Below are 27,864 nucleotides of genomic sequence, written 5' to 3'. Positions count from 1 at the left end.
ACAGGGATACCTGCCTTGGGTTGTTAAGTGAGCAGAAATACACGAGTATTACGTTACAGCCGTTATGTAACATAATAAGCTGTGATCTATTTGTAATTAGGGTTCTATTTGTTAGGGCAGCTAACATCATCAAATGAGGTTAATGATCCTTCTATGGAAAGGGGACTATAGCAATCTTCTTATTCAGAAACTCTTATCTCAGGAGAGAATGAGAGGTACAGGGGAAGGTTTGGACCTCACAGGCTGGAAAATAGGTGGTCTCAGGAGCTATTGCCCTGAGCCAGAGAAGCATGCAGGAGCTCAGGACATGGAGACTCGGGTCCTAGATCTCTATCTTGCAACATGTGGGTGTGTGCTTATGTCTAATTATGCCTTCGTGCAATGAGGAGTCCATTGAAATCTTAAGTAGCATCAGAGAAAATAGTCAACACAGGGGCTTTTTATAAATGCAGAATAACTAACAAAATAGAAAGAGAAAATCCATGAAAGTTTGGTTTGACAGCATGAAAGTAATATGACTAAATAATTACAGCCATTACGTGAACTTCTCATTTTGTCTAATTACTGCACAGCACAATAAAAAGATTTATCATTAAATATGTCAGATTTGCTTTTTGTTGTTGATGTATTTGATCACAGTTCCAAACTTTGTTCTTGAATGTACAGTCTGCATTGTTTGTTCATGTTGCTGCTCACAGCTTAAAAAATTAGAGGGAAACTTTCTACTCTCCTGTCGTAAATAGCTTTATGGCTGAGTAAAATTTAAGAACATTTGTTGGTATCAAAATTTTATGGTTCATATTAACTTGTTTTAATTTTCAGCTTTGTGAACTGGATTGGAAAGGTGCTGAGGAGTGAGAACTATTGCCGAGCCAGGGATCTGAGACTTTTGATGAATCCTCTGGTCTGGCCAAAGCCTGGCTGCTTCATGTAGCCAGTCAGACCACACTTGTGGTCAGTTAGACCAGCTGGGTTTAATCAATTTGACTTTGTTTCCAAGACATCTTCATCTCCAAACATTTAATTAATTGCATGTATTACGGGCAATATTACTTGTGTATATTAATTACATAATAATATACCAATGACATTAAAGTGTCCAGGCAGAGTTACTCCGTATGAGTAAAAATGGAAAATCTCACACTCAAATACCAGTTGATGCTATAAAATTATAACAGCATCTGACACTTGCTGGGCAGATACTGTGTGCCAGGCACTGTTCTGTTTTACGTCTTAATGAATCTTTACAACAATCCCATGAGGGAGGCAGAGTGCTTCACCACTTCCTCACCTAAACTTTGAGAGGGTATGGAACTTGCCCCAAATCACAAAGCCCGGGTAACTGGGGCTGTCTTGTAGATGAGGTCAGTAAACTTGTCTACCTTTCCAGCTTCTTTCCATCACTTTTTCTCCTTGGTATATCCTGAGAGAATGCGAGTCCTGGCTTAGACAAAACTGTGAAATAGGGAAATTTGTGTTCACTGCTCCTCCACTGTGCCTTGAAGATTTGGGGCATATTGACCTTGATTTGGGTGAGATAAGAGAACTCTCATTACAACTATTTCAATAAATATATATTCAACAAGTATATAGTATACTCAGTGTATGTATGTATATAGAATATATATATATTAAAAAATATATACCATGTGCTAGGTAGTGAGGACAACCCTATTTTCAACAAGCTTATGATCTACTTGGGAAAGACTGAAGAGTGAACTAGATAATTGTAATGCAGTGGGATAAATGTTGTGATGGGAGAAGTATAAGATTTTGTGGGAGCTTCTAATCCAAATTTGGGGGGAATCGGGGAAGTCTTCCTGGAGGAAGAGGCATCTATGCTGAGGTCTATAGTACAGGAGGGAATAAACCAGGAAAAGGGGGAAGGTAAGAAAAGAGGGTCCCAGGCAGCAGAACCAGCAGTGCTGTGTGGGCCAGGAGAGACTGTTGCATACAGCCTGTTGATAGTACACAGGCTTCACCAGATAAGACTGAGTGATCCTTTCTAGAAAGTTTTCCCCTGTTTGTTACAGTGCCTGATTTTCTCAACGTTGTGCCATTAACAAATATTTCTATCAATAAATGAATCATATTTATTAAGTATTTACTATAGAAGGCATTGGGTGAGGCATTGAGAAGAATTTGAAGAACTCTGAGACCCTACCTCTGCCTTCAAAGAGTTTACTGAGTGTGGAGTTGTAACATTGTCAGAGGAAAAAAGAGGAAATTCAAATAAAAATGCAGACATTTAAGTAGGAGGAAGAAAAATTTGAGGATGAAACACTCAGGCTCTGGATTCAGACCCTAACTCCACCACTTTCTAGCTGTGCAACCTTGCACAAATTACTTAACCTTTCTGAGGTTCATTTCACATCTATCAAATCAGCGTAATAAAAGATCCTTTCCAGACCATGGCAGGGATTAAACAAGTAATGCCTGTACAACACTTAAATGCTGCTCAGCCCAGAGCAAGCTCTCAATAAATGTTTTAGCCATTAAGATATTGTTATAATTAATTCACTACATAAATTCTTGAGTGCCTCCTCTGTAATGCCTTTTATACTTTTCATTTCAGGCCTTCTGGCTTTGTGCCACACCAGCCATTGCCCTAGCATGACTCTCCTCCTTCCATTGGATTCTGCTCTCCAGTCAGCATCATCTTGCTAAAGAAGCATAAACCACAAGCTCTGGGGAAGCTGGTTTGTCTGTCTCACAAGCAGGCCTCAAAGTCTCCTGGCTACCTTCCTAAATTTCCCTGGATGGTACGTCTCACCACATGGTCGGGGTGGGAGGGACCACTCTCTCCTGACCTATCAGCTCTCTCTCTGCTTTCCTAGCCTTCTCTCCTTGCTCGCTTGGCAGCTAACTGCATACCATCCACTGACATCTTTTACCATGTTATGATATATTTTTATTTATTATTATTTCTATTAACACCTAGCATTTGTTGAGCCCTACTGTGTGCTGACAGGACTTGGCAATGGCCTTGCTTAGGGGATAGAGGATTATTAAGTTGGGTTGAAACATGTAGTTCTAAACTATTATGGAGTGCATGCTCAAAAATAATCACGAACCAAAAGCATATTTGTTTAAAAAAAAACAACAACGCTAAGATCTAATCTATTTACCCATTAAAGAACAAGTAAGGATTCGTCATGCGATGGTTTTGAAATAACAACACTAAAAGCAACTCCTATTTATTTATTTACTTATTTGATGGATGATGTTGAGGATGTCTGCTATGTTTCCCCCCACCCAGTGCCTGGGAAAATTGGGGCCCCATTAGGAGAAACTGGGGAATGACAAGGGAGAGCAGGTTTGATGGTACTGGCAGGAAATGGTAGGTTTAGAATTGTAGGCAAGTTCATTTCAAGGCTGTGGCAGACCATGCAAATGAAAATGTCCAATCAAGCAGCTGACAATTTCCGAATCGAGTTGAAGGGAGAGGACGAGGCAGAAGTAGATTTAGGCATTCTTCCCGGGGGGATGGACACACTTTAAGTAAGAGTCTTCTGGTGTCAGAGGTCCTAGTGAGGGGGCGCGCATTAACCATGGTGAGAAAGGCATCACCAGGACCATGTATGCTATGCTTCTTTGCCCAAGATGGAGGTAATTGACTGAGACCTAAGGGGCCTGGGGCTGCAGCCCCCAAAAGGCTTACCTTTCAAGTCTCCTCTTCTGTCTTAATACATCGTGTGAATTTTCTAGTTTATTCTGCAGTATACAAATAAGAGTTTAAATTATTTCTGAGTAAAACTGACTCTGTAGGATGACAGGGAGCGTTTAGTCTGTGGCTTTACATAGGACAAATTAACCCCGGGCACACCCACATGGAAGGGAGCTCGCACTTTGGCTTATGCAGTAAGGAGCATTTTTTTAAAAAAAAATTTTTGTTGTTATTGCTTTTGTTGTTTGGGAAGAAATTTGATCATCAGATTGGCTAGTCAATTAATAGGAGAAGCCCTAGGGAGTGAGTGGGGCCTCACATAGGGATGTTTTGATGAGGGTGAGACCATCAGGAAGGTCTGGCTGCCGAGTGGCTATATGGTGGAGGGGGTTGCCTGGGGGATGTCAGGTCTCAGGGCCTTATAGGATGGAGTGAAGGACCCTGGAAAGGAGAAAGAAGGGTTGGGAAGTTGAGTCTTGGCAGGACTTTTGACCGTAAGTGGAAGGAGGGGGAGAATGCCTTGGCCTGGGTGATGGGGGCACTGTTTGCTTTGGGGCTCTGTGAACTAAGGACGCTCTAAAGTTCTCTGTAAGGCCACTAACAAGCTGAGATTTGTCTCCAGAGTGGAAACAGATTGCCAGAACTTCAGTCCCACAGCATATTTCACTGACAGATTGGGTGCGATTTTTCCCAAGATGGGGGTGTTTCTTAAAGCAGAGGAGGAAAGGGAGGCTGAGAGGGGGGAGGGGGTGGGGGAAGACAGCTGTCAGCTTCTTTGTGGCTTCAGGACAGCTCTTGCAGATGTGGGCAGAGCAACAATTGCCAATTCCCTGAGCCGCCTGCGATTCACCAATTCCCAGGATGCAGGAGGGTAAAGGCAATCCAGATTAGAGGGATCCCAAGAGGCTTCTGGACACAGAACCTAACCTCAGATGGGTTCACTTTGCATGTGAAGGAACATCTCTCCCTGCACCAAATTAAATCAATTTGATCAAAATTTGTAATGCAGAAGAGCATAATTAATTGAAGAATTTAATTAGGCACACTTTTGATGAAACTTAACAGGAGCCAGCAGGAATACTCTTGCTGTCTATTAAACATAATCCTGCCTGGTGAAGAGCTCTATAGTTGATGATCTTTAATGACTGCCCATCTCTCAGCTTCCTTGCTGGCATTCCAGTCAGCCTGGAGGAGGATGGGGAAGATGGGGAAGGGCGTAGGGATTGCGGGGGGAGGGAGGGAGGAGTGGGACATGGAACCCTCACGTGGCGTCTCTTTCAAAGCAGTGTTGGTGCTAAACTTTCAGGGTACACAATTATTCGCTTTTCATCTGCCAAAGTGGAGAAACAGTGAAGAGTTGTGGGGAGGGCTGTTTTAGGGTAATGAGTCAGGGCAGAGAGGGCAGGGCTCCCTTCTGGTTGAGAGGCGACCCTGCTGGCCTTTTCTACTAATTGCTTTGGCCTCTCAATCTCACTTCACAAAGCTTGAATCTTGCACTGGCCTCCCAGCAGAAAACCAGAAAGAAGGCTTCTGGGAGCAGAGATCTGGGAAGAGCCCTCAGCCTGCCATCTTAGATGTTAGTAAATACTGCATTGCTGAAGAAATGATGGAATGAACAAAGCAATAAATGAATAAGTGATTCACCCAGGAACTCTGTTGAGAAAGGAGTTAAAAAGTACAGGCCAGACATGGCTGCTGCCTTTTTACAAAAAGTACTTGGGCTTCAAAGAGAAATTCTCCCTTCCTTCCTCAACTGTCCTTTTCTTCCTTTATCCGACCAGTGTTTACTGAGGCCACACTGCGGCAAGCGCTCTACCAGGAACTATATATTTGATGGGGAATACATAAGAGCCTGAGCTTTCTGTCCTCATGGAGCTAAGAGACTAGTGGGAGACACAGGCAGTGGGCACATGTTTAGGACTTATGAGAAGCTCTGAGAAAGAATAGCAGAAGAGTAATACTTTGGTTTAGGTCAGGAATTAGCAAACCACAGCCTAGAGGCCAAATCTGCCTGTTCCCTTTTTTTGTAAATAAAGTTTTATTGAAACATAGTCAGGCATATCATTTGCATATTGCCTATGGATGATTTGCTACAAAAATAGTTGAGTAGTCATGATAGAGACCACATGGCCTGTGTGGCTTAAGATATTTCCTATCTGGCTCCCTACAGAAAAGGTGTGCTGAATCTTAGCCTAGATGAAGAGGGCAAACCTCTTGGGACAGAGATTTAGCTCAGACTGGAAGACGAAAATTTAGCCTGGTTAGGAGTTGCATACTTTGGGAGGAGCAGGAGTGATGGCTCTGCAATGGGGAGCAGTTGGGTGTGTTCAAGGACCTAGAGGAAGGTCCATTTGATTGGAGGGTAGTGATGGAAGGACACAGGGCCTGGATGAGATGGAAGAGAAAGGAAACCCTGAAAAGGGGTTTAGATGTGATTCTGAGTGCACTGGAACACCGCTCGGGGGTTGTAAGCAGGGCCATGAGGTGCTGTAATTTTTAAAGAGCCCTCTGGCCGCAGTGGTCAGAGTGGCTTGGAAGAGAAATGGTCCCAGCTTCTGTTAGCTAAAGCAAAAGATGGTGGTGGCTCAGATCAAGGTCATAGAAGTAGAGGTGAAGAGTCATGGGCAGATTTGGAATACATTTGGGAGGTAAAATTCACAAGATTTAGAAATTGACGTGGAAGGGGGTGGTTAGGAAGAGGGAGGGATCAAGAATGATCTCCCTGAGGATTTTGGCTAGAGCCACTGGGTAAATGGTGGTACCATTTGCTGAGGTTGAGAAGATTGGAGATGGGGAAGAAAAGGTTAGGTGGAGTGATTTAAGAGTTCAGTACTTTTCAGCTTTCTTAAAATCGAGATTCGTATGAGACTCCAACTAGAGATGACAAGGAGACAGTTGGATATATGACCCTAAAGTATAGATGAGAGATTCAGGATGGAGGTAAAAATTTGTGAGTCATCGGCATATAGATGCTATTTAAGCAACAGGACTGGATGAGTTCACCTAGGGTGGGAGGTAAAGAGAAAAAGAAATAGGACTTACATCTGAATATTTTCTGCAGACTGCTTAGCTTCAGCTTGGCCTGTTACTCATTGATATCTATCAAAACATTAGGCTGAGGGTAAACTACTGAAGAGACTAAATTAAGGAATATGCTGAAAGAAATGCAATAAGCTATTCTAAAGCATATGCAGTTACTTTGAGATGAGCCCCCCCCCAAAAGTGGTATCAAATGGAGGGCCTTTTGTCTCTTTGTATAATGAAAATATTGGTAGTGTATGCATTCTTGAATGTTGCATGAGAGATTTACTCCTCTGAGCATTTGTACATCCTTCTTCAAGTTGACTGATAGTTGAGTTGTTAAAAGTGGTTGTTCCCAATCACAGCTTCCCAGCAGTCATTTGACCTGATAGTTAAAAATATGAATTCCCTGGGCTCCCACCCAGAGTGATTTGTTAGATCTGTGGTAAGTTCCCAGGAATCTGTTTTTAATGAAGACCCCAGGGGATTCTAATATGGAAAACCCATTGTCTGGCATTTGGTAACCACTGTTTTCATGGATATTTCAAAGGCAAACTTGAGATTGTGTTACTCAAATAACCATATCTTCTAAACCGACAAGGATCTCAATATGTGAGGTTGGGATAAGATATAAATATTGTGCTTATACATACAATGAAATTACTGAGTTTCTTCCTCTTCCTTCCTCTTTCTCAATACCTCACCAAGGCCTGAAGATCTTAGTTCATAAAAATATTTCAGCCAACACACATATATACAACACACACACACACACATAATATCTCTCCTTCTCTTTCCTTTTCTCTTCTTCTTGCACATATGCATACCCACGTGCACATACACTCCTATTTATCTTTGCCTTGGTTCAGGTCCACTGCCTGAAGGCAGGAACCACTGCCTTGGTGGTTGCAGTCAGGCCATTATAATAGTTTCCTAACTGCTTGCTTTGCCAGTCCAGTCAACACCAGCTCTAGTTCATCCTCCAAATTGCTGCTGGAGTTATCTTTCGTAAATCTGATTCCTTCAAGCTCCTACCCTGTGAGAAAACCCTTGTATCGGCTCCTCATTGCCTATTGGGAAAAAATCCAAATCCCCTGGTATAGTGTTCAAGGACTGCTATAGAATTACACTGATCTTGTCAGCATGGCTTCCTCCATTCCTGATCCTAATTCATTCCTGCCCATCCACACTTCACGTCTGTACTCACCTGTGCCCATCTGCCCCTCACACCTGCTCAGCCACCTCTGCCCATATTCACCTGCCTATCCATACGTGCTCATATATATCTGTCCAAACTGCACTACATGTCTTGGTCTGAAATTCATTCATCCCTGTAACTACCTGGTCAATTCTGACTCATCCTTGTAGATTCAACTCTTTTATTCCCTTTACTCTCTTCCTAGGCTCAAAAGGCAAAGCCTGGTATTTCTTCTTTTGTTCTCAACGTAGCAGTTTGTACATATTTTTACTGAAACATTTACCATGTTGCATTTTGATTATTTGTTTCTCACCAATCCCCAATTTCTAAATCAACCGGAAATTATTCATCTTTCTATCCCTAGCACCTAACTCAAAGGCAGGCTTATAGTAGGCCCTTGGCAACACATTGAGAATTTTTTCCCCCTCTATCCTTGCTGTCAGGTTCTCAATAAGTTGAGCTCTTGAGGCTGCCTGTCTATAGCAGCCCATTTTCCACTGTTTGATTTGCTGGTGGCTAGGAGAGCAGATAGTTAATCTTACTAGAATTTTGTGAAAAACAAAGAGTTAATGGGTTCCTGCAGGCACCAGAGTAACTCTTCAGGTTTAGTGCATGGTCTTCCTGTAGTTTTGTATCTTGCTTCCTTTGGGGTTCTCAGTTGTGTTCTGGTAATTTAGGCTGCTACATACTAATCTTTGGGCAATCAAGAAGTGTGTGTTACGTACACACACCATGCTGTTCATCTGTTCATTGTTCTCATACTGAAAATTAAAATGGAGAACAATGAAGAGGAGAGGCCATGAAAATTCATAGACAATAGTAGGTGTCCTTATGGACATAGTAGGTATCCTTAACCTAGAGTCCACAGATGGGCTTAAAGCATTCCATGAGTCCTTGCTGTGTTGTATATGACATATGTGCACGTGCATGTAGATTCTTCTGGCCATAGGTTCCATAGTTTTCGAAGATTTTCAAAGGTGCCTGAGACCCCAAAGAGTTAAGACCCACCAATGTAGAATATGTTTTCATGCCTTTCTTTTTTAATGCCCATCTTTAAAATTAGCACATGAATCTTAAAAGGCCTTGAGAATGTGAATGATGTCTGTGCTATATGTTGACTTCCTTGTCCTCCAGTCTTGTCAAGAATCTCCAGACTTGCTCTGTGCATCCATTATTTTAGCCTCAAAGCCAAGGAGCGAGAAGGTGGAATCATTTCTAACAAACCCTGTAAATAAACCCAGCTTCTGCTGTATTAGATCACTGTAAAACAGTTCCCTGAAGCCCAAGGGATTAAATAATAGAAGAAAATGCTTTGCATGAAACCATGCAGATGATAGAAAATATTCTCGCTATGGTAATTTACACAGATTACTTCATGACAAATTGGTTGTTTGAGCTGATCATGTTTATCACTGAAACCCTGCAGATTTTCTCCTGAGTTTGGAAATGTTGCAAATGTATTGTGAGGCCCAGGGCCTTTGTTACTGACTCACCACCATGCAAATGAACTTTAAGAAGTACTTGGTGGTCTTATAGCCAGAGCGACGGTGTTTTGCTTATGAAACGCTGGTCTTCAGTCTTCCATGTCAACATGTAGAAATTGCCAGGGTTCATTTAACATTTTTTGAGTGGTGCTGCCAACACAGTCTGCCGGGAAAGGGACATGTGATACCACTTGGTAGTGAATGGCCTTGGTGTCTTTATCACTCCTCCATCTCCCACTGTCCCCAACCTGTTCTTCCCCAGGTATTTCCATCTCATTAAATGATACTCATTCACCCACTTGACCAGAGAGGAAACCATGGGCACCATCTGGACTCCTCTCTCTCTCCTCATAGCCTACTCCTAAGTGCTGTTGAGCTTACTCCCTATCTTCTCATATCTGTCCACTTCTTTGGTTCAGGACACCAAAATCTCTTGTCTGGATGACAGCTATGGCTCCTAACTGGTCTCCCTCACTCCAACCTGTAACACCTTAACTCTGATAAGGTATCCTTTTCTGGCATCTAGGTGTCACGTGCCCATAGGATGGGATGGGTAGTATTTCACATAGTTGTTCATTCCACCCCAGCCTGCATTTTATAATCCACCTGGGATAGAGCCCACTTTTCTGCTGCAAATTATGCGCCTATGGAATCCAATTTGAGGCCATTATCTGAGGATTCAATCACTGGTTTTTGTGATTGATTGGCAAGAAGTTTAGAATACTCAATTCAAGAAAGTCCCTCTTTGATAGCAATAATTTTTTGATTGCCTATTCACAGTCTTCTTTTTTCTCTGGAGGAACTCTTTCATTCTCTGAGGGCCTGGTGTGGCTGTCAATTACAGTGTCCCAGCCCCACCATAGAAAACACCTGTGACCCAGACTGGACCCACCCACATGTCCCTGACCTCCTGGGCCACAGTGACAGGCTCATTTCTGGGCATAGAACCAAGCCAGGCCATTTAGAGTCTCCTGAGATTGACAATCGAACACAGACAAAGAGAAATCCTCTTTCCTTTGAGGATGCTACGCTCAGAGGATGTAGGTGTATGGCTGCTGGTAGCCATTTTGCCATTGATGAGATTTTATCTGCAAAATGTAGTCAACAAAGGCAAGTGATGATGGTGGTGGCAGTGGTGGTGATGGATAACATTTATTGAGTGCCATGCATATGCCAAGAACTAATCTAAGTGCTTTATGTATGTTAACTCATTCAGTCTTCATAGACTTTATACTTAATGATCATTATTATCATTATTATTGCTATTATTATCCCTATTTCACAGATGAGAAAACTGTGACATTTAGGGGTTAAATAACTCTCGGTTAAAAAAAGCTCTTAAGTGGGGAAGGCACAATTTGAACCTAGGCAGCCTGGCTCCTGAGCCTGTGCTCTCAACCATTTCACTCTGTGGCCTCTAGCACTATTGACAGAACAGGAAGCGGGGGACAGGAGAAGGAGAGGGAGAGAGGGGAAGGGGGAGGAGGAGGGAGACATGGGTCCCTAGGACATTGCTGGAGTCCTTGGATCCTGAACCCAGGGTTCCTGGATTCCTAGTGGTAACCCAATATATTTAATTTTCTTTACTTAAGTCAGTTTTAATTAGGTTTCTGTTCTTGCAGTTTGTCTAAAATATTCTGCCTCCCATCCTCTCTCATTCTGTCTCTTGTCTTACTGCCTTGCCTTGAATAATAATATCTTAAGAAAATAATATTCGAACATGGTAGAAATTTGGAGGATATAAAAAGATAATAGAAAGAAAATATCTTAAATGAAGATGTCATAACATTTGTATGGGATACAACCAATTCAAGACTATTATTTTTTGGGCTTCCCTGGTGGTGCAGTGGTTGAGAGTCCACCTGCCGATGCAGGGAACACGGGTTTGTGCCCCGGTCCGGGAAGATCCCACATGCTGCGGAGCGGCTGGGCCCGTGAGCCATGGCCGCTGAGCATGTGCGTCTGGAGCCTGTGCTCCACAGCGGGAGAGGCCCGCGTACCGCAAAATAAAAAAAGACTATTATTTTTGTTTTCTTCCAGTCTTTTTTCTAATCATTTATATATACATATATACACAATAAGGTTCTACATATATAAGGTTCTTTCCTTTTTCTCTTAGCACTATATCAGTTGCATTCCCCCATGTTATATATTTTTGAAAGCAGGATCTTAATGGCAGCACAATCTGCATGTGTGTGTGTGGGTATATGTCTTTCCACTGACTTCTCTGTGCTTCCTAGTGCTTGACATCTTTCCTCATTGAACCGTCTGCTCTGGAACCAGGAAGGATACCAAGGGCTGGGGTGGTCATGCTTGGCTTCTACCTGTATTCCTTGGTCTGTGTCTCAGTGTTCAGGGCCCTGGTGAGCAGCCCTACACCCCACAGCTCAGCTTCCAGCCAGGAAGGAGACTGTGTCAGCGATGTTGGAAGCAGAGGCCATCTTGCCGATGCTCATCCCTCTGCCCATGAGCCAGGAGGGCTCTGCAGCCTGCAGACGGGGAGTAAGACACACTCAGGAAAAGGTCTAAGCCTCTTCACAGATCAGCAAGCAGAAAGCCAGGATGGCTTGGCAGTTCCAGGCATGATTTATTTTAAGACATGCAGAGTTACCAGTTAGCACAGTAAGAAACCTCTTGTTCCTGCCTTTTTAACTCCATACATCAATAACAATTTACTTGGCAAAACCCTGGGTGCTGGACTTAAATATGCACACCACTGGGGGGAAACACAAGGATAACATTGAGAAATTAGATTTAAAATACCAAATAAACTCTTTTCACCATATCTCTCTCAGTGAGTGCTGTATAAAGCCTCATAACATTTATGAGGCATTAAATGCCACATAAATGACTAGTTTTTGAAGTGTAGATGAAAAAAAGAAGGTGAATGAAGGAGTAAAAATAGCACAACTGTATATAATGCATATGTCGGTCTCCTATTTAACCTCTGGATGTTACCCCAAGCCATGAGCAGTGGTGGATTAAGAAAATAGACTTTAAGCCTCCAAAAAGGTACTGAAGGCAAAGGCTAGAGACAGAAGGGGTGTTCAGTAGTCAACAGCCAAGGAGAACATGAAGCCAGAGGAATTCAGAACAGAACAGTCATTCCAAGTCAAGTACAATCACAAAAGCAGAAACATGTACCCATCCATCCATTCACCCATATTTCATTATCTATCAGCTGTACTACTGCTATCACAACTATTAATTGTTCAACTTCGGACTTACTGTTAATTACTATCATTTATGGAGGGCTAAGTTTGTGACAAGTATTTTACAAAGTGTTTTGCATGAATCATCTCATTTAATCCTCATAACCATCTTGTGAACTGGGTTTTTGTCTTTACCTTAAATTGATGAGAAAACTAGCTCAGAGAGCTTAAGTGATCTGTGGAAGGTCAAGCAGAGAGCATGTGTCAGACCCACAGACCCATTGATCCAATCTTCCTCTCCTCCATATTGTAGCTGTTGAGTTCCTGCTATGTATCATGCTTTGGATTAGGCATTGGGGCTACAAAGGAACCTTCAACAAGGCCCCTACAGCACTAATTCTGGGGTAGGTGAAGCTGAAATCGACTAGAAGCTTTGGAGTCAGAAACGCAGTGGTCTCAGAGGTTGTCACTGGAACACCCAAAAAACAGTGTGCAGGCGGTCATGGTGACCTCAGGAAGAGATACCTAACTTCACTTGGGTGGATTTAGTATAACTCAACCTGGATCTTGAAGAATAAGTCATGTTCATGAGATAGAGAAGAGGGAGACATAGTCTAGGTGGGGGAAACAGCATAGGAAGAGACAATAATAATGATAAAATATATAGATTGAAACATTGTAGAAATTTGAAAAATACACACACAAAAAAATCCATGAAGAAAATAAAATTTGCTGGCTATAGCAAGTGATTCAAAGACCACACTGCAGAAGTGAACAGATTTGGGAACCAAGGCATCTCCTTTACTAAGCTGTGCATGTTGACATACAACTTATTGCAGCTGAGAGCCTGAGGGTACAAATGTATCAGTGTCATTGTGAAGTTGACAACTGGACAACCAGACCTTCCCTTGCAACCCCTACCTAAGTTTCCACCTCTCACCCTGCACCCTAGCCCCATTGCTAGATCCCCTTATTTGCTTGACTTTTTCACAGCACTTAAATATTATATGAAATTGTTTGCTTCTTTACCAGTTTATTGCCTTTCTTCCCACTAGAAGATAAACTTCAGGAAAGCAGAGATTATGTCCATCTTGTTCTATGTTCCTTCCTTAGTAGGTAGAATACTGTTTGGCATGTGGTATTTGTCAAGTAAATAAGTGAGCACAACAGAAAAAAAGAACAAGATTCTTCCACTAATGCGAGGTGGGAGCAATGAAGACCCGTTATTGGCCAGGCTCCTGTCACTCACCTGGGACTCATGGTTTCTCCCTAATCACTTTTAAGTGGTTTGGAGTCAAAATCACTTCTGTTGCCCTTCAATGACTTGGGGAACATCAGAAGCAATGGCCCTAGACCTGCTATCCAAATGCTTCCTTTTTCCACCTTCAGATGCTGGCGGGCAAATTGCTTGCACTTGGTCAACACTTCCCCCTCCTGTGCCCACAGCAGACATTGTAAATCAATCATGGCAATTTTTCTCGTAGCCTTAGAATCCTTGTCAATACCACACTCTAGCAGACACTGCTAATCGATAGGGGGTGGCATTAGAGATGACACTTTTCATCCTGAGCATGAAAAAAACTAACAGATGTGAGAAGGGAGTAATGTAATTAGATATAAGGAGGAAGGGACAAATCTATATTCTGAGAAAATATTGTGAGCATTATGTCTTCAGGCTTCTGCAGCAATGACAAATAGAACAGCTTAGGGACTATATAGCACAGTGATTATGAACATGAACACTGATGTCAAGCTAGCTGGGTTGCAGTCCCTGTTTTACAGTTTTCTATCTGTAGTTGTGAGCAAGTTACTTAACCTCACTGAGCCTCAGTGTCATCATCTTTAAAATAGAACTAATAACCCTATCTAACTCATCAGATCGTTGCAGAGGATACAATAAAATAATCCATGAAAAGCACCTGGTCCACTGCCTAGGACACAGTAAGTGATCAATAAATATCAGTTACTGATTGTTTTCAAAATTGGCAGACTTATAAGCATAAAATTAACCACAGGCTGGATCTTGAACTCCAGAAACATTTGAGCTGAAATTGGTCCCCTCCCTCTCAAGAATACAGAAGACAAGACCACTTTCCATGCAACTTCAGCAAGTTTTCTATTTCCTTTTTCCAATTTTTATTCATTCATATTTAAACCACCATTATAAAAACATTAAAGTAAATGTTTCAAACAGTAGGCACTTACACAACTCATTTCATTTTTCCCGTTCTTTTCCAGTCTTTTCCCAAATGCAGGGTAATTTTTTAAAAAAAATGGTAATCTAGGTCTTCCTGGGTTTTTTTTTCATTAATGCTCTGAGCCAGGAGATTTAGTTTTTGGGCCTTTCTCCACCACTTTGTTGCCACATGGAAGTCACTTGGTCTCTCTCAGGCTTAGTGCTCCCATCTGTCAAATGAGATAATAACAGAAGCATTGCTTACCTCATAGATTTGTTGGATGGAGTAGATGAGAAAATGGATGTAAAAATAAGGTTTAAGGAACAGTTGTCTTAACCACCTCAGAGGGGAATTATCTACAGGAGCAAATGAAATGATAAATGTGAAGGAACTTATATAAAATGGTTAAATTATTAAATGAGTGGGGCAGGAGGAAAAGTTGAAATGTAAAGCTGAGAGGAAATTAGGAAATAATTCTGTAAATTGTGGAATAGAAGTCCTTTTAAAAATAATAGTAAATCTTAAAGTAATTTTCTTTGGTTATTATGGTAAATTGTTGGATTTTCTTGTTTGGTTTTATTTTTTTCTCTTTTCTAAAAAACACTTTAGATTCAATGGCAGTTTTTCTTCATAAGGAATACAGTTTCCCCCAAGGTCCTCAAATATTTAGAGAACCTATTAAACAAAATGACCTATGTTACACTAGGTGGAAGAGAAAAACTGTCAAACTGAAATCACAGGCAAAAGTAGGTAAGCATACAAACTATGTATGAAATCCAGACATCAGCAGTTCCTTCATCTTTCTGGAGTTTCCCCAGAGGAGTCCCCTCACAACAAAGGGTTAGTGAACAATGTTGGATTAACTGAGGACCTCACAGGAGAGATGCCAGAGAGACTTTAACCACAGTGAACAAACTTGAAATCTTCTACATCAGTCAGGAAAATTTAGGTGATGTTGCAGTAACAAATAATCCCCACATCTCAGGGTCTTAGCACAGCCAAAGTTTATTTCTCACTCAAATTGAATGCCCAAAATGGGTCGACAGGGAGATTCTGCTCAGTGTGCTTACTCAGGGAGAAAGACTGATAGAGATTCCATCTTGAAATGTGCTTCTGTGATCACCTCAGCAAGGGGAAAAAACAATGCCCATAAGTAACACGTGTCTCTTCTCCTCGCTTCTGCACAAGTCGCGTTGACTGAAGTCAGTTGCATGTCACACCTGACTTTAAGGGATATAGGGAAATGTGACTGCATATGGCTGGGAGGAGAGGCAGAGATGTTTGGTACACAGTAGTAATGACCATCATTACTACTTAGATATTCTTCATCTCTGAGGTCCATTTATCTCTGTTGTTCCCAAGGAGGATTGGGGAACAAGGGAAAATAAGAGAAGGGGTGGAGGGAATCTTTTTTTTCCTCCATTTCTTATTTGCGGTGTTCAGTTTTCCTGGCTTTTCTTTCTTTCCAGATCATTCCTTGGCCTCTAAATTCCTCAACCTTTTACCATGAGGAGCAGTTCCACTGTGGCTTATAGTGTTATTGCTCTCAAATTTTCATGTCAAATCCATCTCTGGCCTCAGCTAGTAAATAGACCTTCTGTTACCAGATCCCATCTTCTTCAGAAGAAAAACGTATTTTTTTCAAATACATATGTACTGGCAAGTGGATATTTCTCTGAATTTTACATTAGAAAAGTCTTAAGAGGACCAAGCAGTTCAGCTTTTAAGTCAGGAACATGGGATCTGGGCCAGGCAATCAAGGATGCAAATTTGGCTCCTTCACTGACCAACTGTGTGACTTTAAGGAAATTTCTTAGCTTCTTTAAGCCTCAGTTTCCTAATCTGTAATATGAGAAATAATAATTTCTATTTCCACATAGAGTTGTAATGAAGATCTAATGAGGACAGTACCTGGCACATAGTAAGCCTTCAGTAAATACTGGCTCCTGTTGTAGTGCTCATCTCCTCCTACAACCAGGAATCCCTTTCTTTTTTAAAAAAAATTTATTTGTTTATATTTATTTATTTATTTATTTTTGGCTGCGTTGGGTCTTCGTTGCTGCGTATAGGCTTTTCTCTAGTTGCAGCGAGCAGGGGCTACTCTTCATTGCGGTGTGCAGGCTTCTCACTGCGGTGGCTTCTCTTGCTGTGGAGCAAGAGCCTAGGCGTACGGGCTTCAGTAGTTGTGGTGCACAGGCTCAGTAGCTGTGGTTCTAGGGCTCTAGAGTGCAGGTTCAGTAGTTGTGGCGCATGGGCTTAGTTGCTCTGTGGCATGTGGGATCTTCCCAGACCAGGGCTTGAACCCATGTCCCCTGCATTGGCAGGTGGATTCTTAACCACTGTGCCACCAGGGAAGTCCGGAATCCCTTTCTTAACCTTAAACTTTGTGACTAGCACAGAAAACACTGGGACCATCACCTCCTTGAATGTGGTGTATTTACCTTTATTAAATCACAATATTAAGGTTTCTTTGGTTAAAAGTGTTAGGAAACAAACTCAAAATGTCTTAAAAGCACAAAGAAACAAAAAGCCAGCTCATATGACTGAAAGATCAAGGATAGTAGGCTTCAGGCACAGTTGAATCCAGTTGCTTAAATAATTTCATCAGAGCTCTCTGTTTTCTTTATTTTCTTCTTTTTGGTTCTATTTTCAGGCTGCTTTCTCCCTCATGGCGATAAAAAGACTGCCAAGCAGCTTCAGGGTCACTTCTTACTTTCCCCATAACCATGCTCAGCAGAGAGATTTCCTTTTGCCCAACATTTTAAATAGAAACCTCAGAATTGCCTTTGATTCGTTCTGCTGGAAACCTGATTATCTTTGAAATAATCATTGTGGCCATGGGGATGTGATAGACTGATTGGGGCAAGCCTGGTATTCTCTATACCAGAACTGGGAGTAGAATCAGCAACACTGGAATCATTTGCACTGAGAGTGGTGGAGGGGTGTATATCCAGAGAAAAACAGCTTTCACTTCCCAGCAGAAAGGTGAATGGATATTGGGCAAGGAAAAACAACAGGTAACTTTACACATTTTATGGATACACATCAATTTTGTCCGACTATTGACAAATAGGCAATATCTGTATCAGTGCCCTCCCATTCCTTGCCCACAGCCAACAATGGAAATCAGTCAGAACCCTCTTGTCCAGTGAGCTCAGCATATATTTCAGAATCCTGCTCAACACAGTGTTCCTGGAAGCTGGTACAAATTGACAGCAGTTTCCATGAAAGATGAAACTATTTTCTCTCTCCAGGTTATTTTCAGGTGAACTGTTAAACCATGTTATTCCTTCCTCATACATTCTAGCTGACTTTTTTTAAACTTCATAACATGATGTTTTTCCTCATAACATTTTATCTTGCCACATTTGGCCTATCGGCCTAACGATCCTAAGATCGTTGGGATCTTATTCAGTCTTGGTTCTCTCATTCAAGTTTCTGTTATACTTCAAGTTTGATGCCATCCATAAGGGCAAGCCATGTCTGTTTTGATCAATGAAAAATGGAAGGGCCAAGAACTGAGTCCTTGGTACATCTCAAAACATCACTCTCTAGTCGATTCCAGTTGTGAACAACAAAATTGATTCTGGAATGGGAAAATACCAAGTGCAATATAGTTACACACATGTATACATTCAAGTGCTATTATATCTCCATTCTCTTTCTTTCTGTTTTTGATTGACCTGGTAAAATAAACCAGTCATACCTAAATTGATTGAACCTGCAGGGTTCAATCAGGACAAAGAGCAATTCTCTAACAAAAAGGAGAAAGAACTTGGATCTGTCTTAGCTAAGTCCATAATAGCTCCAAAATAAAATACTTTTCTTTTCCCAGCATGGCAAGTTGCAGGAAGCACCATGCCCTGGCCCTGGAAAACAATGTGCTTGGGTGAAGCAGAATCGGTTTGGCTCATGTCAACAGTTTGTTTAGCTTGATGTAGGAAGAATTTAGGGGCATACATGGAGTGGGAGAGCTGTGTCCTGCGTCCCATGGGAATCCAGATCTGCAGAGCGGGAATATAACTCTACATCAGAATACAAGCTCCTCCTGGTATTTCGGAATCTGCCTCTTGCGGCTTAACACGGACTCTGTTCTCACACCCCAGCCTGGATGCCAAGGGACAAGGCCTCCATGGAACATTTGATTCCTATCGTAGAAGTTTAACCAAGAAAGGTCATTGGGTTTTGTTTTTTGTTTTTTATTTTAGTTATGGGAGAGCACATGGAACCAAGGGCTGGGCTGGTTGTTTGTACAGTACAGACCCCATCAGGCTTTTTCTTTGGCCCCCTGCTGTTTGAAGAGGTCTTCCAGAGTATCATTGCTGGGACTCAGGAAGCCAGAAGCAGAAGTGACATCGCTTCTTGTTAGTTGGGCTTAAAGCATCCCTGTATCCCCCAGCTGATCCGTAGTCTTGTTTCTTGAGCTAAGACTCTTTTTTACTTTTTCAACAATGTTATGTACCTTCTAGCCCTCTCCCTCATTTCTACCACTGAGATCATCCTTTCCTACAGTGTGCAGAGGCCTCCAATATTGGAGAAGCTGTCCTAAGCACTTTACATCTATTATAGCTTATATAATATTCACTTGGGCCCTAAGAGAGAAGCAGTATTATGGATTTATTTTGCAAATGAGGACACTGAGGCTCAGAAACACCAAGGTCTGGGTGCACAGGAACAGAAGTGTGAATCTAAGCCAGGCCTTGCCTCAGAGCTAACTGGTACCCAAACGTTAGGCAGCCTTCCCTCCTAGTGGGTAATTCAACCATTGTTGACTGAGCGCCTACTATAGCGTGCTGGCCTTGTGGGGATATCATGAGAGATATGCCTCTGTCAAGTCCTTCAAGAAGCTGTCTGTCATCACTTCAAGCACTGATCCAGAGCAAGCAGTGTGTAGCCAATTGGAAATTGTATCATGGTCAAAAGTAAAGCTCCACCCCTGAGTGGGATCCAGAGCCAGCCTTAGATGTGCGTGAATGCTGGTCACCACACACCTCCGAACTCCTCTCCAAAGACCCGATGATCCTCTATTAGAGATATGGTCCTTCAGCCAAAGATGCCTGTGACAGCACTAGGCACAGGGCCTTGGGGAGGGCCTCTGATTGCTTGAGCCAAGTCCAGAGATGCAAAGACTGTGTCTACACAGTTGACATGATTGAGTGTTTGCAACTAGGCTTGAAGAAGACACTAGTGAGCCCTGGGTGTTATTTGGGTGGGGGTGGGCAATAGAAAGCCCCTATTAAAAGTATTGCCTCTGAGGAGGGCAGAATGGGAAGTGACTGTTTAATGGGTGTAGAGTCTCCTTTGGAGTGATGAAAAAGTTTGCAACTGGATTGAGCTGATAGTTGTATAGCATGGTGAATGTACTGAATACCACTAAAATGTGTACTATAAAGTGGTTAATTTTATATTATGTGAATTTCTCCTCTATAAAAATAATAAGAAAAGTAAAAATATATTGCCTCTGCCAAGTGCCATAGTGCCTACAGTACTGTTGTTCATGGTAGGGCTAACCATCCTCTACCACCACCTCCCTTCAGCCCCTGTTCCCACCTCGACCCATTAAACAGGACCTTCTGCTTGTCTGAAGCATCGAGAAGGTAGCTTCCAGAACTTCTTTTCTCTCTCTTATTTTCTCTTACCTCTGAGAAGAGGTGCGCCTTCCCAGCTTGGTGGGGTTGGGGAAGGGAAGTAAACTGTTTCATGTCTTTGACTTAAGGTTATCCACAGACCTAGTTAGCAGCTCTGGGTTTATAGTGTTACTAGTTTTACTGCATATACACAAAGGGACCTGAGGCCTTTACAGTGCTGCCCGGAGCCACCTCCTTCTTCACCAGCGGCTCCCTGAGTCACTGCCCAGCACCAGATCAAAGTGTACCTCTCCATCTGTGTTCACGCTCTCATCTGCAGGAATACATTGGCTTCATTTCTCTGGGAAGAGTTTTTCTATAGGGAACATCTTACCTGCTTTCTTATCTACCTTGAAGTTCTCAGTGTTCAATGACAACCACCAAAAAGTGACATGAAGCTATTTGTGTAGTAAAAAAATGTAGTTACTGATTTCCTTTACATCAGTTTGCATTTTAAATTCAAGTCAAAGGGCCCTTTTCACAGTCAGTCACCAGCTGCTTCAGTTCCATTTGCCCTTCTAGGCTGATAGACACGTGACTGAAGGTTTAGAAGGGCAAGTTATCTCATTTTTATGAAATCTGTCACGTTCAGAAATCCGGAACTTCAAAGGAAAACAAAAGGATCTTTTCATCCCTTTCCTTAATTTGAGTTGCTTTTTCTTTGGAAGCTAATTTCTAACTGTAATCCAAAAAGAAAGGAGGTTTGAGTAATTATGCTGTGAATCTGATCTACAGAGGCAGCCCACTGGGATGCTGTTTTCCTCAGGAGCTATAATTTTGGCCAAAATCATCTGGGAAACTTTCCTCTTCTTCTAATTTATTCTGCCTATGGAGACATTGTTAACCATGCCAAAAATGCTTCACATTTGTATAGCCATTTTAGATTTTTTTCCAAACCCTTTTCACATTAATCATCTCACTTGATCTTTACAAATCCCTTGAGAGGTGGATAGAGAAGGGATTGGGATTCATATATTACAGATGAGGAAAGTGAATCCCGGAGAGGTTAAGCAACTTGCCAAGGTTACACAGCTTTCAGTCAGAGAGCACCAAGTCTAGAGTGCATATTTCCAACCCTCTAGCTTTACACGTAGAGTGAATCACAGACATGGATTGCTGACCTGTTGGCCTACCTCAGAAACCCAACTGTAAAAGTTCTAGAAGGTGAAATTCCATTCTCGGACATATTTGGTTCTCCTTCCTCATTAATATTTGACTTGGGCATCACAGTTCTTCTTTCGGAGTTATGTTTATCATGAGGTGACGTGTTCTCTTTGCTGTCTGCCTGATGCTTGCAGAACTCAGAGGGTGGGGGGGAGTGATTTGGGTAAATCTTCCTTTGATCTGTTTTAAATAAAATCATATTTACAAGATACACTTCACTTCTTTTGATGTGCAGCTCACTAATTAGCTCACATCTGAGAGCAGTTTCCCTGGGAGAAAAAAAAAATTAATTAGTTCATTCCATCTCGAAAAGACACAATTCTTGAACTAATTATGGTATCTGAATGATTAATCTCCTTTAAATACACATATGTTCAGGAATTTTACAGTTAGGAGGAATGTGTAATGAGAAAGAAGACAGAAAGCAAAGGGGAAAGGAACAAGGTAGAGAGAGGTTCAAGGCACAAGCCCTATTGAGGGCCAGGGAGAAAGTTTGGGTATCCTTTATTATTCAGGTAGAATATAATTAATTTGCAGAATGATGGAGTAAGCAATATTTGTTCCAAAACCTTCTCAGGTCTCTAATTTTTTCTTCTTTACCAGCCCCTGGAGGCCAGCATCTTTAAGGTCAATCAAACTACTGTGAACCTGCTATTAGGGAGGAAAAAAAAGAGAGAGAGACTTATTTAACTTACACTAAATTGTTCCTGGCTGATATCACTTTCCATCTAGCTTTACTCCTCCCACAATTATTTACTCTTTAATAAGAAGCTGAAATTGTATCACGATGACTGATCCTTTATTTGTGGATGTTTGGAGATGGTCAGTGGCTGTCTGATTCATGTCATATCCTGTATACAATAGGGTTGTGAAGAATAATGCTATGATACCTTGTGATATCTGCCATGGGCACAGAAATTGGGAGTGGCCATATATAAATCATGTATCTACCCTCCTGATTACAGCTCGTAGGAGAAAGCAGTATTATTTAGCATAGCAGGGAGACTTCTTCACAGTTCATGATATCACATTGTAAAAGGTATCACCTACTCCACTCAAAAGGTTGGTTGCCACTATAGATTATATTTCCAGTGGGTAAGTGATTTTCTTCACTTTAGCATTTATATTGTAAATTCCTTGAGAATAGAAACGATTTCTTTTTGTATTTCGAGGTTATGGCTCTTAGTTGGCCCTAAATAAATATTTGTTGAAAAAAGCACAAAGGAAGTAACAGTAAGTGGAAAGAAATGTGCTAGTAAATAAAAGTTGGGTGAGACTGAAGGAGGGGTATAATGTATTAGACCTGTAGTAGTCAGGGTTCTCCAGAAAAACAGAAGCAATAGGAGATATATATATATATATATATATATGTATATATCTCCTACTTGACTCATTCAATTATGAAAGCTAAAAAGTCCCAAGATCTGCCACCTGCAAGCTGGAGACTCAGGAAAGCCGATGGTGTAGTTCAGTCCAAATCTAAAGGCCTGAGAACCAGGGAAACTGATGGTGTAAGTCTCAGTCCGAGGGCAGGAGACTGATGTCCCAGCCAACAAGGAACAAATTCTCCCTTCCTTCATCTTTTGTTCTATTCAGATTGGATTGTGCCCACCTACATGGGGGAGGGCAATCTGCTTTACTGAGTCCACTGATTTCAAATGCTAATTTCATCTGGAAACACTCTCATAGACACACCCAGATATAATGTTTAGCCAGATATCTAGACTCGCCATGCACCAGTCAATTTGACACATAAAATTTACCATCACAAGACCCCTTGGATGAGCTAGTAACTGAAATTAAGCAGGTTTAGCTCCAGTCATCCTGGGAGCCCACACAAAATTAGCAACATATTGAGGTATAGAATTCTCATTCTATTATTTAAAAACCTATGCAAGTCCATCTGGAGGGACAAATTTTTCCTTTCTCTAAGCCCTAGGAGAAATATGTCATGTGGTTTATCCTTGTTAAAGGCCATTGAGTAATATAAGGGTCAGATCTTTGAAAAGCGTTTTGTAAATAATTCAGCAATATTTTTTAAATGGAGTGGGATTTTTTTTTTTGCATCAACTCTCTAAGATGTAGTGGAAATAGCACTAATCTGTGACCCAGTGAAGATATTTCTGAAATAATATGAAACAAAGTAGTAGTATGGTAGGAGAGTTAGCCTTGGAACTCCCACCAGCCCCACAGCCCCAAGGTGGGCTCTAGCCTTCTCTGTGAGCCTTTTCCTTGTGCCTTGCTTTTTTGTTCAGGGCCCTTCTGTGCCCTGGGATGGAACTGAGTCTCTCACTGTGAAGTGGAGGCTGAGTTCAACCTCCTACACAGATAATTTCCTCCATCTTAGCCCCATTAAGTAAGCTGAGGCACAGTGTAATGCAAGGAGGAGGAACAGGTGCAGCCCTGCCTCTGCCTCACGTGTTCACGGGCAGTTGGGTTAGTCATTTTCTCTTTCTGGGCTTTGCTTTCTCCCTTGGAAAATATAGTTGGATTATCAGGAATCTGCAAACTTTTTCTATAAGGGTCCAGATAATAAATATTTTAAGCTTTGCAGCCCGTACAGTCCCTTTGCAACAACTCAAATCTTATAGTATGAAAACACTCATACAGACGATATGCAAAGAAATGGTGTAACTGTGTCCACTGTAACTTTATTGACAAAAACAGATAGTGGGCTGGATTCTGGCCCACAGGCCATAGTTTGCTGACCATTGGATTAGATCATCAAAAGACAGAGCTATGCAACAGCACTAGAATGCAAGCCACAAATACGAGTCATATATGTGATTTTAAATTTTCTGATAGCACTGTTTTTTAAAGTTCTTTTATTTTAAAGTAAAATTAATGTCAATAATTTATTTAACTTAGTATATCCAAACATGACCATTTCATCATATAATCAACATGAAAACTTATCCATGAGATAGTTTCCCTTCTTTTTTTTATACTAGTTCTTCAAAATCTAGGCTGTACTTTACATGCCAGCCCATCTCAGTTGGACTGGCCACATTACAAAGGGCTCAGCAGCCACGTGTGGTTAGAGACTACCATGCTGGACAGCACAGTTCTAAGAGGTTTTTTTTCGTACTCTGACTCTATTTCCGATATTCTGTCAAAAAACACAAAGCAACAGCCTATTGTTCTGTTTCCTTATCCCTGATAATTTAATATACAAGTCTGCAAAAAATGTGATAATGAATGTCGGTAGGCCAGTGCAGCTTCTGGGTGACTTGATTACTATCTCCACTATAATTAGTAAATAGCTGAAAATGTCTTCACGCAGAGCTGCAAGGAGTGCCTCCTCCCACCCACCCTTAGCACCTAATAGGAGGGACGTGTGAACATTCATTCCTGGAGGTGGTGGAGAGTGGAGGTGGGCTGGAGGCTTTGCTTGCAAAAGCCACCACAAGTGAGACATTTCTTTGAAGTCTCAGGTTATACTTTAATATGCATTCAACTTTGCTTTCTACTCCACAATATAATCTGGTTTAATTTAATTTTTTTTTTTACGGTATGTGGGCCTCTCACTGTTGTGGCCTCTCCCGTTGTGGAGCCCAGGCTCCGGACATGCAGGCTTAGCGGCCATGGCTCACGGGCCGGGATCTTCCCGGACCGGGGCACGAACCCATGTCCCCTGCATCGGCAGGCGGACTCTCAACCACTGCGCCACCAGGGAAGCCCCTGGTTTAATTTTTAATTTGTATTTCTTAACAGGTAAAGCAGTCAAACCCCTACCGTGTACAGCCCTCCTCCAGTCCCCACCCTTCCCACCACAAATCTGTGACTAATATTCGTGCTCTGAGAAGACACACCACATTTACCATGGTGCCCTTGGGGATAGGTTTATGTAACAATGTGTTAAACTACAAGTTTTAACTGAGACCTCAAATGCTACAGTCAGTTGAGGCAGATCATAATGCAGAAATTTTCTTTGGGAATTGGTTAGGTGACTCTTAAATCCCATAGTGAGAGTATAAAAGTGCTGGGAGAGAGGATTTGTGGTGAGCATTTTTTTGGAGAAAGCTGAGCTGCAGTCTTACTCTCCTCTTCAGTCCACTTTCCTCTAACCTGAGGCCTTTACCTGCAACTTGAAAGGTAGCCAGGGGGCTTGACGGCACACAGGGCCTAAATCTGAACGGTGAGAGAAGGACTGGTTAGAACCATGAGTAAGCTGAGGAGAGGTGGCTGTGCTGGGATTGTCTGGAACTCCCAGAATTTTCCAGAGTCAGGGATCCCTGTGGACCAGACATGGGCCATGAGTGAGGAAAACCAGGTGGGCAGTGGGGAGGATGGAGAAAGAAAGATACTGGTCCCTCTCCCACAGCCACAACGTAGTTGAGGGTGGGTGACAAATACGAGTGAAGGTCGGAGCTTTGATCTTTTGACCTTCTTAGGACCAAGCAAGACTGCATTCCAGGAGTTAAAGTCATCAGGGCACTTTGTATTGTCTGAGAGTAATCAGAAAAGCACTCCTCCCCCAATAAAAGAAAGAAAATAGAATAAAACATGACTGTGTAATGCAGGAATTAAGATTCTTGGCCTTAGGATACTGTAGACTCTTGGATAATATATTTATATTAAATGACAAATAGGTAGTGGAGGAAATTTCCTGCCCATTGGATTAACTCCAAAGGTGGGAATTTCAGGCCCCATTCACCTGGCTGGTCAGGGAGTTATTTGGTGGTGGTGGTGGTGGTTTTTCTGCTTCCTCAAATTATACCAAATTATCACCTAAAACAATAATAGTGTCTGTGATGTGTAGCTAGCACTCAGTCTTAGAAAAACAGGAAGATCCAATCTAGAGGAAGGGATAATCATAATAATAACAGGTAATAATTTACTGAGATCAGTCAGTATGTTTTATGCACTGCACTTTTCTTACAGCAAAATGATATTTTTATATCTTTTTTTTTTTTTTTCTGTCTGTGTTGGGTCTTTGTTGCTGCATGCAGGCTTTCTCTAGTTGCATTGAGCGGGGGGCTACTCTTCGTTGCGGTGCACGGGCTTCTCATTGCGGTGGCTTCTCTTGTTGTGGAGCACAGACTCTAGGAGTGTGGGCTTAAGTAGTTGTGGCACACGGGCTCAGTAGTTGTGGCTCGCGGGCTGTAGAGTGCAGGCTCAGTAGTTGTGGCGCACGGACTTCGTGTCCCCTGCATTGGCAGGCGGATTCTTAACCTCTGTGCCACCAGGGATCCCTTTTATATCATTTCATAGAAGAGGAAAGTGAAACTAAGCAACTTCCTCTAAGTCCCACAGGCAGGAAGGAGCAGTGCTGGGATTTGAATGAGGTTTTGTTTACCTTAACGCACTACCCCTTGCTGATTCTCTTTTCCAGCCCAACCATGGCCTTGGGGCTTTTACTTTGTTGGCTCTGTTCTCTTCTTCCTTCATCCTCCTCCCTCTCGCCCATGTGATGAGATTTCGTTCTCAGCTAAACACAAGTCCCTCTAATTTCCCCTCACCGGGACATTTGAAATGACCAGAGACTCGACAACATTGAGCCTGCAAATTATCTGGCTCCAGGGAGTACACCAGGAATCTTAACCCAGTCCTGCAAAATGCTGGCCAGGCAAGAAAACAAAGATGGAGAGAAGCAAGTTCTCACTACTTGGTAGAATCAGGTCAGAGTTCTGTTGACGTGGGATTGGGTTAAGGATGAAGAGGGATCTATCTGAGGATTCCAAGAAAATATCACAGTTGGAGGTTGTAGGATAAAAGCAAAAATGCCACCATCTCGTTAATTTGTCCACCCCTGCTGGCTGTCCTGAGAAAGCATCTGTTCGGTGTCCCCCACAATAAAGCGATTTGCCCTTGGAAAATGGGTCAGTAGTTTGGCCCTAGTGTCTTCCTTCCTTCTTTCAGGGCAATGCTAGAACACACCCATTCAGAACTGCAGGAGTACCCCACGGCAGTTGCTAGACACTTTCAAAATAGCTGAGCCCCATTAAAATTGTCTATGTGGGCATTGTTTCTTGCTTGCTCTTCCCTGACTCTGCTGAGTTATTTTTCTTAGGCTTCCCATAGTGGAACTGTAAAAGCTAGTGTTCAGACAGCCAATATAATCAACAGTTCAGTAGGCCTCATGCTAAAGCAGCACTAGATTCAAATGATATTTTTTGACGGGTAGCATCAGATTTGAGATTTACATGGGATCTGTACCAGAATGAGCTTCTTGGCATGGGAGGAAGCCAGAGGAGCATTTTTTGCCTCGGGGTCTTCTTGTGAACACTGCCCTTGGATGTACATTTGAAAGAAGGGAATAGAAATTCCTCTCTGCAAGGAGCTGATCTGATCCCTGATTAAAATATGTTCAACTCTGAAATTAGTAGAGATCAGTGAAAAGAAATGAATCATGGCTTGATCCCAAATGCTGG

The 27,864-nt window shown here is 42.1% G+C and overlaps 1 protein-coding gene across 25 annotated transcripts in view; it reads left to right on the top strand.

The window, feature by feature from the left end:
* ADRA1B (adrenoceptor alpha 1B) overlaps positions 1 to 27,864 on the top strand; it is a 633,734-nt gene that overhangs the window by 272,166 nt on the left and 333,704 nt on the right. For 23 of the 25 annotated variants that reach the window (XM_049708459.1, XM_049708460.1, XM_049708476.1 and 20 more), the window contains one exon: positions 2,576 to 2,762. The exons of 1 other annotated variant lie outside the window; for it this stretch is intronic. The gene's annotated coding sequence lies outside the window, so the exon portion shown is untranslated. Of the gene's footprint in view, positions 1 to 2,575; positions 2,763 to 22,872; positions 27,112 to 27,864 lie in introns of those variants that run through there. One more of the 25 variants, XM_049708465.1, reaches the window with a different exon arrangement.

The sequence above is a fragment of the Orcinus orca genome, chromosome 3, assembly GCF_937001465.1.
Source record: "Orcinus orca chromosome 3, mOrcOrc1.1, whole genome shotgun sequence".
NCBI classification, from domain to species: Eukaryota; Metazoa; Chordata; class Mammalia; order Artiodactyla; family Delphinidae; genus Orcinus; species Orcinus orca.
This window is presented reverse-complemented; position numbering and strand designations above follow the sequence as displayed.